The 9,706-nt window shown below is 52.4% G+C and overlaps 1 long non-coding RNA gene across 1 annotated transcript in view; it reads right to left on the reverse strand.

Moving 5' to 3' along the window:
- The window catches only part of LOC144806038 (uncharacterized), a 55,257-nt gene extending 46,181 nt beyond the window's left edge, over positions 1-9,076 (reverse strand). The window contains exon 1 of the long non-coding RNA XR_013605663.1: positions 8,626-9,076. This is a non-coding gene — a long non-coding RNA (uncharacterized LOC144806038). The remainder of the gene's footprint in view (positions 1-8,625) is intronic.
- Positions 9,077-9,706: the final 630 nt, after the last annotated feature.

Below are 9,706 nucleotides of genomic sequence, written 5' to 3' on the forward strand. Positions count from 1 at the left end.
TGCACAAGGAGGCTGCAGGCAATGCCCTCTGCTGGGAAATAAAGGTGCATAAAGCAGGACAATGCACATGTACGCCAGCAGGCAATTCCCTTGGTGGGAAGTAAAGGTGCATAACCAGGACAATGCACAAGGAGGCTGCAGGCAATGCCCTCTGGTGGGCAGTAAAGGTGCATAACCAGGACAATGCACAAGGAGGCTGCAGGCAATGCCCTCTGGTGGGAAGTAAATGTGCATAACCAGGACAATGCACAAGGTGGTTGCAGGCAATGCCCTCTGGTGGGAAGTAAAGGCGCATAACCAGGACAATGCACAAGGAGGCTGCAGGCAATGCCCTCTGGTGGGAAGTAAAGGTGCATAACCAGGACAATGCACAAGGTGCCTGCAGGCAATGCCCTCTGGTGGGAAGTAAAGGTGCATAACCAGGACAATGCACAAGGAGGCTGCAGGCAATGCCCTCTGTTGGGAAGTAAAGGTGCATAACCAGGACGATGCACAAGGAGGCTGCAGGCAATGCCCTCTGCTGGCAAGTAAAGGTGCATAACCAGGACAATGCACAAGGATGCTGCAGGCAATGCCCTCTGGTGAGAAGTAAAGTTGCATAACACAGGACAATACACAAGGTGCCTGCAGGCAATGTCCTCTGCTGGGAAGTAAAGGTGCATAACCAGGGCAATGCACAAGGAGGCTGCAGGCAATGCCCTCTGTTGGGAAATAAAGGTGCATAACGCTGGCCAGTGCACAAGGAGGCCTGCAGGCAATACCTTCTGGTGGGAAGTAAAGGTGCATAACCAGGACAATGCACAAGGAGGCTGCAGGCAATACCCTCTGTTGGGAAGTAAAGGTGCATAACCAGGACAATGCACAAGGAGGCTGCAGGCAATGCCCTCTGGTGGGAGGTAAAGGCGCATAACCAGGACAATGCACAAGGAGGCTTCAGGCAATGCCCTCTGTTGGGAAGTAAAGGTGCATAACCAGGACAATGCACAAGGAGGCTGCAGGCAATGCCCTCTGTTGGGAAGTAAAGGTGCATAACCAGGACAATGCACAAGGAGGCTACAGGCAATGCCCTCTGCTGGGAAGTAAACGTGTATAACCAGGACAATGCACAAGGAGGCTGCAGGCAATGCCCTCTGGTGGGAAGTAAACGTGCATAACCAGGACAATGCACAAGGAGGCTGCAGGCAATGCCCTCTGCTGGGAAGTAAACGTGCATAACCAGGACAATGCACAAGGAGGCTGCAGGCAATGCCCTCTGCTCGGAAATAAAGGTGCATAAAGCAGGACAATGCACATGGACGCCTGCAGGCAATTCCCTCTGGTGGGAAGTAAAAGTGCATACCAGGACAATGCACAAGGAGGCTGCAAGCAATGCCCTCTGCTGGGAAATAAAGGTGCATAACCAGGAAAATGCACAAGGAGGCTGCAGGCAATGCACTCCGGTGTGAAGTAAAGGTGCATAACCAGGACAATGCACAAGGAGGCTGCAGGCAATGCCCTCTGTTGGGAAGTAAAGGTGCATAACCAGGACAATGCACAAGGAGGCTGCAGGCAATGCCCTCTGCTGGCAAGTAAAGGTGCATACCCAGGACAATGCACAAGGATGCTGCAGGCAATGCCCTCTGGTGAGAAGTAAAGTTGCATAACACAGGACAATACACAAGGTGCCTGCAGGCAATGCCCTCTGCTGCGAAGTAAAGGTGCATAACCAGGACAATGCACAAGGAGGCTGCAGGCAATGCCCTCTGTTGGGAAATAAAGGTGCATAACGCTGGCCAGTGCACAAGGAGGCCTGCAGGCAATACCTTCTGGTGGGAAGTAAAGGTGCATAACCAGGACAATGCACAAGGAGGCTGCAGGCAATACCCTCTGTTGGGAAGTAAAGGTGCATAACCAGGACAATGCACAAGGAGGCTGCAGGCAATGCCCTCTGGTGGGAGGTAAAGGCGCATAACCAGGACAATGCACAAGGAGGCTTCAGGCAATGCCCTCTGTTGGGAAGTAAAGGTGCATAACCAGGACAATGCACAAGGAGGCTGCAGGCAATGCCCTCTGGTGGGAAGTAAAGGTGCATAACCAGGACAATGCACAAGGAGGCTGCAGGCAATGCCCTCTGTTGGGAAGTAAAGGTGCATAACCAGGACAATGCACAAGGAGGCTGCAGGCAATGCCCTCTGCTGGGAAGTAAACGTGCATAACCAGGACAATGCACAAGGAGGCTGCAGGCAATGCCCTCTGGTGGGAAGTAAACGTGCATAACCAGGACAATGCACAAGGGGATATATGATGTTACCACGCGTTCTTTTACCACGCAGACCATTACCACGCATTTTTTACAACGCAGGACCCTTTACCACGAATACCTTTACAACGCAATACACTACAACGCAGGTACTATTACAACGCATACCATTACAACGTAAGTATAGGTAAGTAAATAATATGGTAAAATAATGTAATTATTAATAATATTTTTTTAAATTAATAAATTATTTTAATATTTAATATTTTAATTATTTATATTAATATTTATTTATTAATTTTTAAATATATATGTTAAAAATACCCCTGTACCCCAAAACCCAAACCCAGCCCTGAAACCTAAAAATACCCCTGAACCCCAAAACCCAAACCCAGCCCTGAAACCTAAAAATACCCCTGTACCCCAAAACCCAAACCCAACCCTGGAACCGAAAAATACCCCTGTACCCCAAAACCCAAACCCAGCCCTGAACCCTAAAAATACCCCTGTACCCCAAAAACTGAAAACTGACCCTGAACCCTAAAAATACCCCTTTACCCAAAAACTGAAAACTGACCCTGAACCCTAAAAATACCCCTTTACCCAAAACTGAAAACTGACCCTGAACCCTAAAAATACCCCTTTACCCAAAAACTGAAAACTGACACTGAACCCTAAAAATACCCCTTTACCCAAAAACTGAAAACTGACCCTGAACCCTAAAAATACCCATTTACCCAAAAACTGAAAACTGACCCTGAACCCTAAAAATACCCCTTTACCCAAAAACTGAAAACTGACCCTGAACCCTAAAAATACCCCTTTACTCAAAAACTGAAAACTGACCCTGAACCCTAAAAATACCCATTTACCCAAAAACTGAAAACTGACCCTGAACCCTAAAAATACCCCTTTACCCAAAAACTGAAAACTGACCCTGAACCCTAAAAATACCCCTTTACCCAAAAACTGAAAACTGACCCTGAACCCTAAAAATACCCATTCACCCAAAAACTGAAAACTGACCCTGAACCCTAAAAATACCCCTTTACCCAAAAACTGAAAACTGACCCTGAACCCTAAAAATACCCATTTACCCAAAAACTGAAAACTGACCCTGAACCCTAAAAATACCCCTTTACCCAAAAACTGAAAACTGACCCTGAACCCTAAAAATACCCCTTTACCCAAAAACTGAAAACTGACCCTGAACCCTAAAAATACCCATTTACCCAAAACCCAAACCTAAAATATTTTAAATAAAATTATATACTTACCAATACTTACGTTGTAATGGTATGCGTTGTAAAGGTATCTGCGTTGTAAATACCTGCGTTGTAATGGTATGCGTGGTAAAGGGTCCTGCGTTGTAAAAGTTGCGTGGTAAAGGTAGGTCGTGGTAAAAGTTGCGTGGTAAAGGTTGTATACCTGCACAAGGAGGCTGCAGGCAATGCCCTCTGCTGGGAAGTAAAGGTGCATAACCAGGACAATGCACAAGGAGGCTGCAGGCAAAGCCCTCAGCTGGGAAATAAAGCTGCATAACCAGGACAATGCACAAGGAGGCTGCAGGCAATGCCCTCTGGTGGGAAGTAAAGGTGCAGAACTCAGGACAATGCACTAGGAGGCTGCAGGCAATGCCCTCTGGTGGGAAGTAAAGGTGCATAACCAGGACAATGCACAAGGAGGCTGCAGGCAATGCCCTCTGGTGGGAAGTAAATGAGCATAACCAGGACAATGCACAAGGAGGCTGCAGGCAATGCCCTCTGGTGGGAAGTAAAGGTGCATAACCAGGACAATGCACAAGGAGGCTGCAGGCAATGCCCTCTGCTGGGAAGTAAAGGTGCATAACCAGGACAATGCACAAGGAGGCTGCAGGCAATGCCCTCTGCTCGGAAATAAAGGTGCATAAAGCAGGACAATGCACATGGACGCCTGCAGGCAATGCCCTCTGGTGGGAAGTAAAGGTGCATAACCAGGACAATGCACAAGGAGGCTGCAAGCAATGCCCTCTGCTGGGAAGTAAAGGTGCATAACCAGGACAATGCACAATGTGGTTGCAGGCAATGCCCTCTGGTGGGAAGTAAAGGTGCATGACCTGGACTATGCACAAGGAGGCTGCAGGCAATGCCCTCTGGTGGGAAGTAAAGGTGCATGACCTGGACAATGCACAGGTGGCTGCAGGCAATACCCTTTAGTGGGAAGTAAAGGTGCATAACCAGGACAATGCACAAGGTGGCTGCAGGCAATGCCCTCTGGTGGGAAGCAAACGTGCATGACGCAGGACAATTCACAAGGTGGCTGCAGGCAATACCCTTTAGTGGGAAGTAAACGTGCATGACGCAGGACAATGCACAAGGTGGCTGCAGGCAATACCCTTTAGTGGGAAGTAAAGGTGCATAACCAGGACAATGCACAAGGTGGCTGCAGGCAATGCCCTCTGGTGGGAAGTAAACGTGCATAACGCAGCACAATGCACAAGGAGGCTGCAGGCAATGCCCTCTGGTGGGAAGGCCTGTAAGTGCCCACCCTGCACGGGCACCTAATGTCTGGTATTGACCGGCTCTATGAGGAACCCATTCCCGTGTGCAAATCTGTAAGTGGAAATAGAGCAACAACAAACATATCTTTCAGCCACACAACACCTTTGAAACTATGCCACCTCTGCACCGACCGCCACGTACACATCATGCGCGCCTCCTGCAGCCTTCAGGGCACTTCTGAAGGGGTGAGACAAGGCTCTTTCTATGGCCAGAAGGAGTTATCATAGAAGCATCAGTTATCCAACAGGAGCCGGGCATGTCTTCTATTACAAAGCTGATATTTCTGTATTTTAGTTTTTTGCAAGATACAGCTTTACAGAAATAAAGATAAGACCTCAGCGATTTCCAGGGACAATAAAGTAAACTTTTTTTTTAAGTTGTGTCAGTTAAAAGTATCACTACCTAAAAAAATGCTTGAACAGGAACCCAATTCTGCATTCTTTGGAGGAACCCTCTCTATGTTCCTCACCACCAGCGTGGCACGCCAATGCAATCCCGTGTGGACTCAGGGTACAGATATAAAGGCACGCTCACGCCATAAATCACCCGCACCGCGGCGGAATTTTCGCCGCGGTCAAGGGGCTAAGGGCATCTCTGTATTCGCCCAAAAGCCCTCCATTACAGATATGAAATATCATTCATGTTTTCTTTTATGGTGCGAACCATGTAAAATCTGAAGTTTATTCGCCTTCTGGTGCAAACTGAGCGGGGTCTGGTGCAAACTGAGCGGGGTCTGGCGCCTGCTCTAAGGGTAGAGAAGGAAAGGGGTCTGGCGCCTGCTCTAAGGGGAGAGAAAGAGTACGGAGTGCGGGGTCTGAGCTCACTGAAGGCACCTCTCTGCATCCGCTGTTTTAGCACCAGGATACGCTTCCGAAAGCAGTCACGGTCTCAATGATGGGGTGTAAAGCACAGCAGGCGTGCTCTGGACACCAGGCCTTCGGCAGCATGAGATATTCTCAACTTTCTCTGCGCAGACACCGTGGGATGAACTAGAGGTTTGGCAAATGGTAGTCAGCCCAGCGGAAACACCTGTGTGACGGGCGGGGAACTAGGCCTGGGCGGTAAATTCCTTTCCGCTCGCGGAATTTAGGTAATTTCGCGTTCCGCGGAGAACGCAAAATTGCCCAAAATTCTGCGTTCCGCAACTTATTGAAATTGTATGCTTGTTTGCGTTCTCAAATGCGTGTTCGCGAGATATTTTCCCCCGAGCACGCCAATAGCGATTACGAACAGTAAAAAAGCATCACGAACAAGCAATTCCGCGTGTTCGCGGAATTTCTGCGTGTTCGCCGAATTTTTTTTACCATTTTGTGGAGATTTGCGTAACGCGATTACGCAAATTCCGCTAAGCCCTACTCAGAACCCACCGAGGCGCCACCGCACAACCAGATCGCGGGAGATAAAAGATGCCAAAATGGGGCTCGAGGCGGAAAGGTGGGAGGTGGCATGCAGTGGGGGTGGAATGCGGTGGGGGTGGCACGGCGGCAGGGGGTGGCACGGCGGTGGGGGGTGACACGGTGGACTGGAACGAAGCACGTTTGACAGCTCCATTGTCGGGCGCAGAGATGAATTCAAAGCTACGCATCTGCTGCTGGGTAAACAACATGCCACATTTTCAAAGCACAGAACCAAACTGGCAGAGTTCCAGTGCTTCATTTGTAAAATATCAAGTGCCAGGGCTCTGACCAGGAAGCCACTGCAGCTTGCACCACCCATTGCCCTTGTCATCACTGCCAAAACAACTACTAACCATCTCTCTCGCATGTAAATGCAACAGTTCTGATTATTCCAGGTCCCCAAAGCTAAAGGAATGGCTGGGGAGGCAGGTATTAGATTAGATGAGCAGTGCCACCATGTGGTAGACTGTTCTAAGTATGGTGTTGACAATTAGGTGCTGTGCTGAGCACCGGAATCCAATTAAGTGCCGAGGCTGAGCACCTGAAAGCATAGGCTCAAATTAATCACTGCAGAGTTCCCGCTCCCGCTCGCCCTCTCTCTTTCCTCACCCTAAAAAGCTGGGCTGCACACTTCAGGACGCCACGCTCGCCCTCGTGAGGCCACTCCGTCCCCCTAGAAGGGGGCCCGGGCAGTGGTAGTGCCGAAAGGCTCTATTTAGGAAGCATAAATCCAGATTCAAGCAGTGTTGACGGTGGCAGCTTCCACCCTGGCGCGCGGGAGGCTTTAGACAGGCCTCACCTCCTATGCACCTCTGCACAGGCTTCTCCTCCTCTGGACAGGCCTCTCCTCCTCTGCATCTCTGGACAGGCCTCTCCTCCTCTGCACCCCTGGACAGGCCTCACCTCCTCTGCACCCCTGGACTGGCCTCTCCTCCTCTGCCCCCCTGGACAGGCCTCTCCTCCTCTGCACCCCTGGACAGGCCTCACCTCCTCTGCCCCTCCTCTGGACAGGCCTCTCCTCCTCTGCCCCTCCTCTGGACAGGCCTCACCTCCTCTGCAGCCCTGGACAGGCCTCTCCTCCTCTTCCCCCTGGACAGGCCTCTCCTCCTCTGCCCCATGGACAGGCCTCTCCTCCTCTGCCCCTCCTCTGGACAGGCCTCTCCTCCTCTGGACAGGCCTCTCCTCCTCTGGACAAGCCTCTCCTCCTCTGCACTCCTGGAGAGGTCTCACCTCCTCTGCACCCCTGGCAGGCCTCTCATCCTCTGCACCCCTGGACAGGCCTCTCCTCCTCTGCACCCCTGGACAGGCCTCTCCTTCTCTGCCCCTCCTCTGGACAGGCCTCTCCTCCTCTGCACCCATGGACAGGCCTCTCCTCCTCTGCACCATGGACAGGCCTCACCTCCTCTGCCCTATGGACAGGTCTCACCTCATCTGCACCCCTGGACAGGCCTCTCCTCCTCTTCCCCCTGGACAGGCATCTCCTCCTCTGCACCCCTGGACAGGCCTCTGCTCCTCTGCCCCTCCTCTGGACAGGCCTCTCCTCCTCTGCACCCCTGGACAGGCCTCACCTCCTCTGCACCCATGGACAGGCCTCTCCTCCTCTGCACACCTGGACAGGCCTCTCCTCCTCTGCTCCTCCTCTGGACAGGCCTCTCCTCCTCTGCACCCCTGGACAGGCCTCTCCTCCTCGGCCCCATGGACAGGCCTCAACTCCTCTGCCCCATGGACAGGCCTCACCTCCTCTGCACCCCTGAACAGGCCTCTCCTCCTCTGCCCCCTGGACAGGCCTCTCCTCCTCTGCACCCCTGGACAGGCCTCTCCTCCTCTGCCCCTCCTCTGGACAGGCCTCTCCTCCTCTGCACCCCTGAACAGGCCTCACCTCCTCTGCACCCCTGGACAGGCCTCTCCTCCTCTGCACCCCTGGACAGGCCTCTCCTCCTCTGCCCCTCCTCTGGACAGGCCTCTCCTCCTCTGCACCCCTGGACAGGCCTCTCCTCCTCTGCCCCATGGAAATGGCCTCACCTCCTCTGCACCCCTGGACAGGCCTCTCCTCCTCTGCCCCTCCTCTGGACAGGCCTCTCCTCCTCTGCACCCCAGGACAGTCCTCACCTCCTCTGCACCTCTGGACAGGCCTCTCCTCCTCTGCAACCCTGGACAGGCCTCTCCTCCTCTGCCCCTCCTCTGGACAGGCCTCTCCTCCTCTGCCCCATGGACAGGCCTCCCCTCCTCTGCCCCATGGACAGGCCTCAACTCCTCTGCACCCCTGGACAGGCCTCACCTCCTCTGCACCCCTGGACAGGCCTCTCCTCCTCTGCCCCCCTGGACAGGCCTCTCCTCCTCTGCACTCCTGGACAGGTCTCACCTCCTCTGCACCCCTGGACAGGCCTCTCCTCCTCTGCCCCCCTGGACAGGCCTCTCCTCCTCTGCCCCTCCCCTGGACAGGCCTCACCTCCTCTGGACAGGCCTCTCCTCCTCTGGACAGGCCTCTCCTCCTCTGGACAGGCCTCAGCTTCTCTACTCCTCTGGACAGACCTCTCCTCCACTGGACAGGCCTCGCCTCCCCTGGACAGGCCTCTCCTCCTCTGCCCCTCCTCTGGACACGCCTCTCCTCCTCTGCCCCCTGGACAGGCCTCTCCTCCTCTGCACCTCTGGACAGGCCTCACCTCCTCTGGACAGGCCTCTCCTCCTCTGCACCTCTGGACAGGCCTCACTTCCTCTGGACAGGCCTCTCCTCCTCTGCCCCTCTCCTGGACAGGCCTCTCCTCCTCTGCCCCTCCTCTGGACAGACCTCTCGGTGCTTCTCACAGGACCCCTCCACTCCTGAGTCGCCGCTGCTTCTCGTGCCTTGCTACCACTGTACTTCACTTCCTCAGGAGGTGACGAGGCACATCCCATCCCGGGGCCGCCAACGGTGCCACAGCTGCCAGCAGCACCCACGGATGAGACCCCGCCCCCTGAGAGTGAGAGTCACAGGGGCGGCGCCGCGGGCAGGAAATGAAACGTAACCTTGCAGCAGTCTGACTCCAGAGCTGAGCAGACTCTTTAAGATCCTGAACTAGAGCCGAGAGCCCAAGGGCATTTGTTCGCGCTTTATAAATGTCAAAAATAAATAACTAAATAAACTATTACCTCACTGAGCCATCTATCGAGGGACTATCTGTATCCCTTCATTGTTGGAACTTGAACTGAGGCCAAATAGAGATTGAGCAACAGATAATGTGTAAAAGTGATTTTTCTTCCCCATGCTAATGTACTACTGTGTCAAGTGCTCGCTGAAATACTGATTACAAATGTATGCATAACTACGATTGAAACTAATAAAAAAGAATTTAAAAAAAAAGTAGATGATACTAAAGTTTGATTTGTGGTAGTGTGGTCGAGCAGTTAGGCTTATCAGAGGGTAGTGCGATCAGCATTTTGTTGTAAATGAGACACGCACTCAAGAATAAATCCGAGACCAATTTACAAAAATAACATACATTTTTTAATTTTTAAGACCAAGAACTTTGTTCAAGATATGAATTTTCGAA

The sequence above is a fragment of the Lissotriton helveticus genome (assembly GCF_964261635.1).
Source record: "Lissotriton helveticus chromosome 1_1 unlocalized genomic scaffold, aLisHel1.1 SUPER_1_unloc_40, whole genome shotgun sequence".
Lineage (NCBI taxonomy): Eukaryota > Metazoa > Chordata > Amphibia > Caudata > Salamandridae > Lissotriton > Lissotriton helveticus.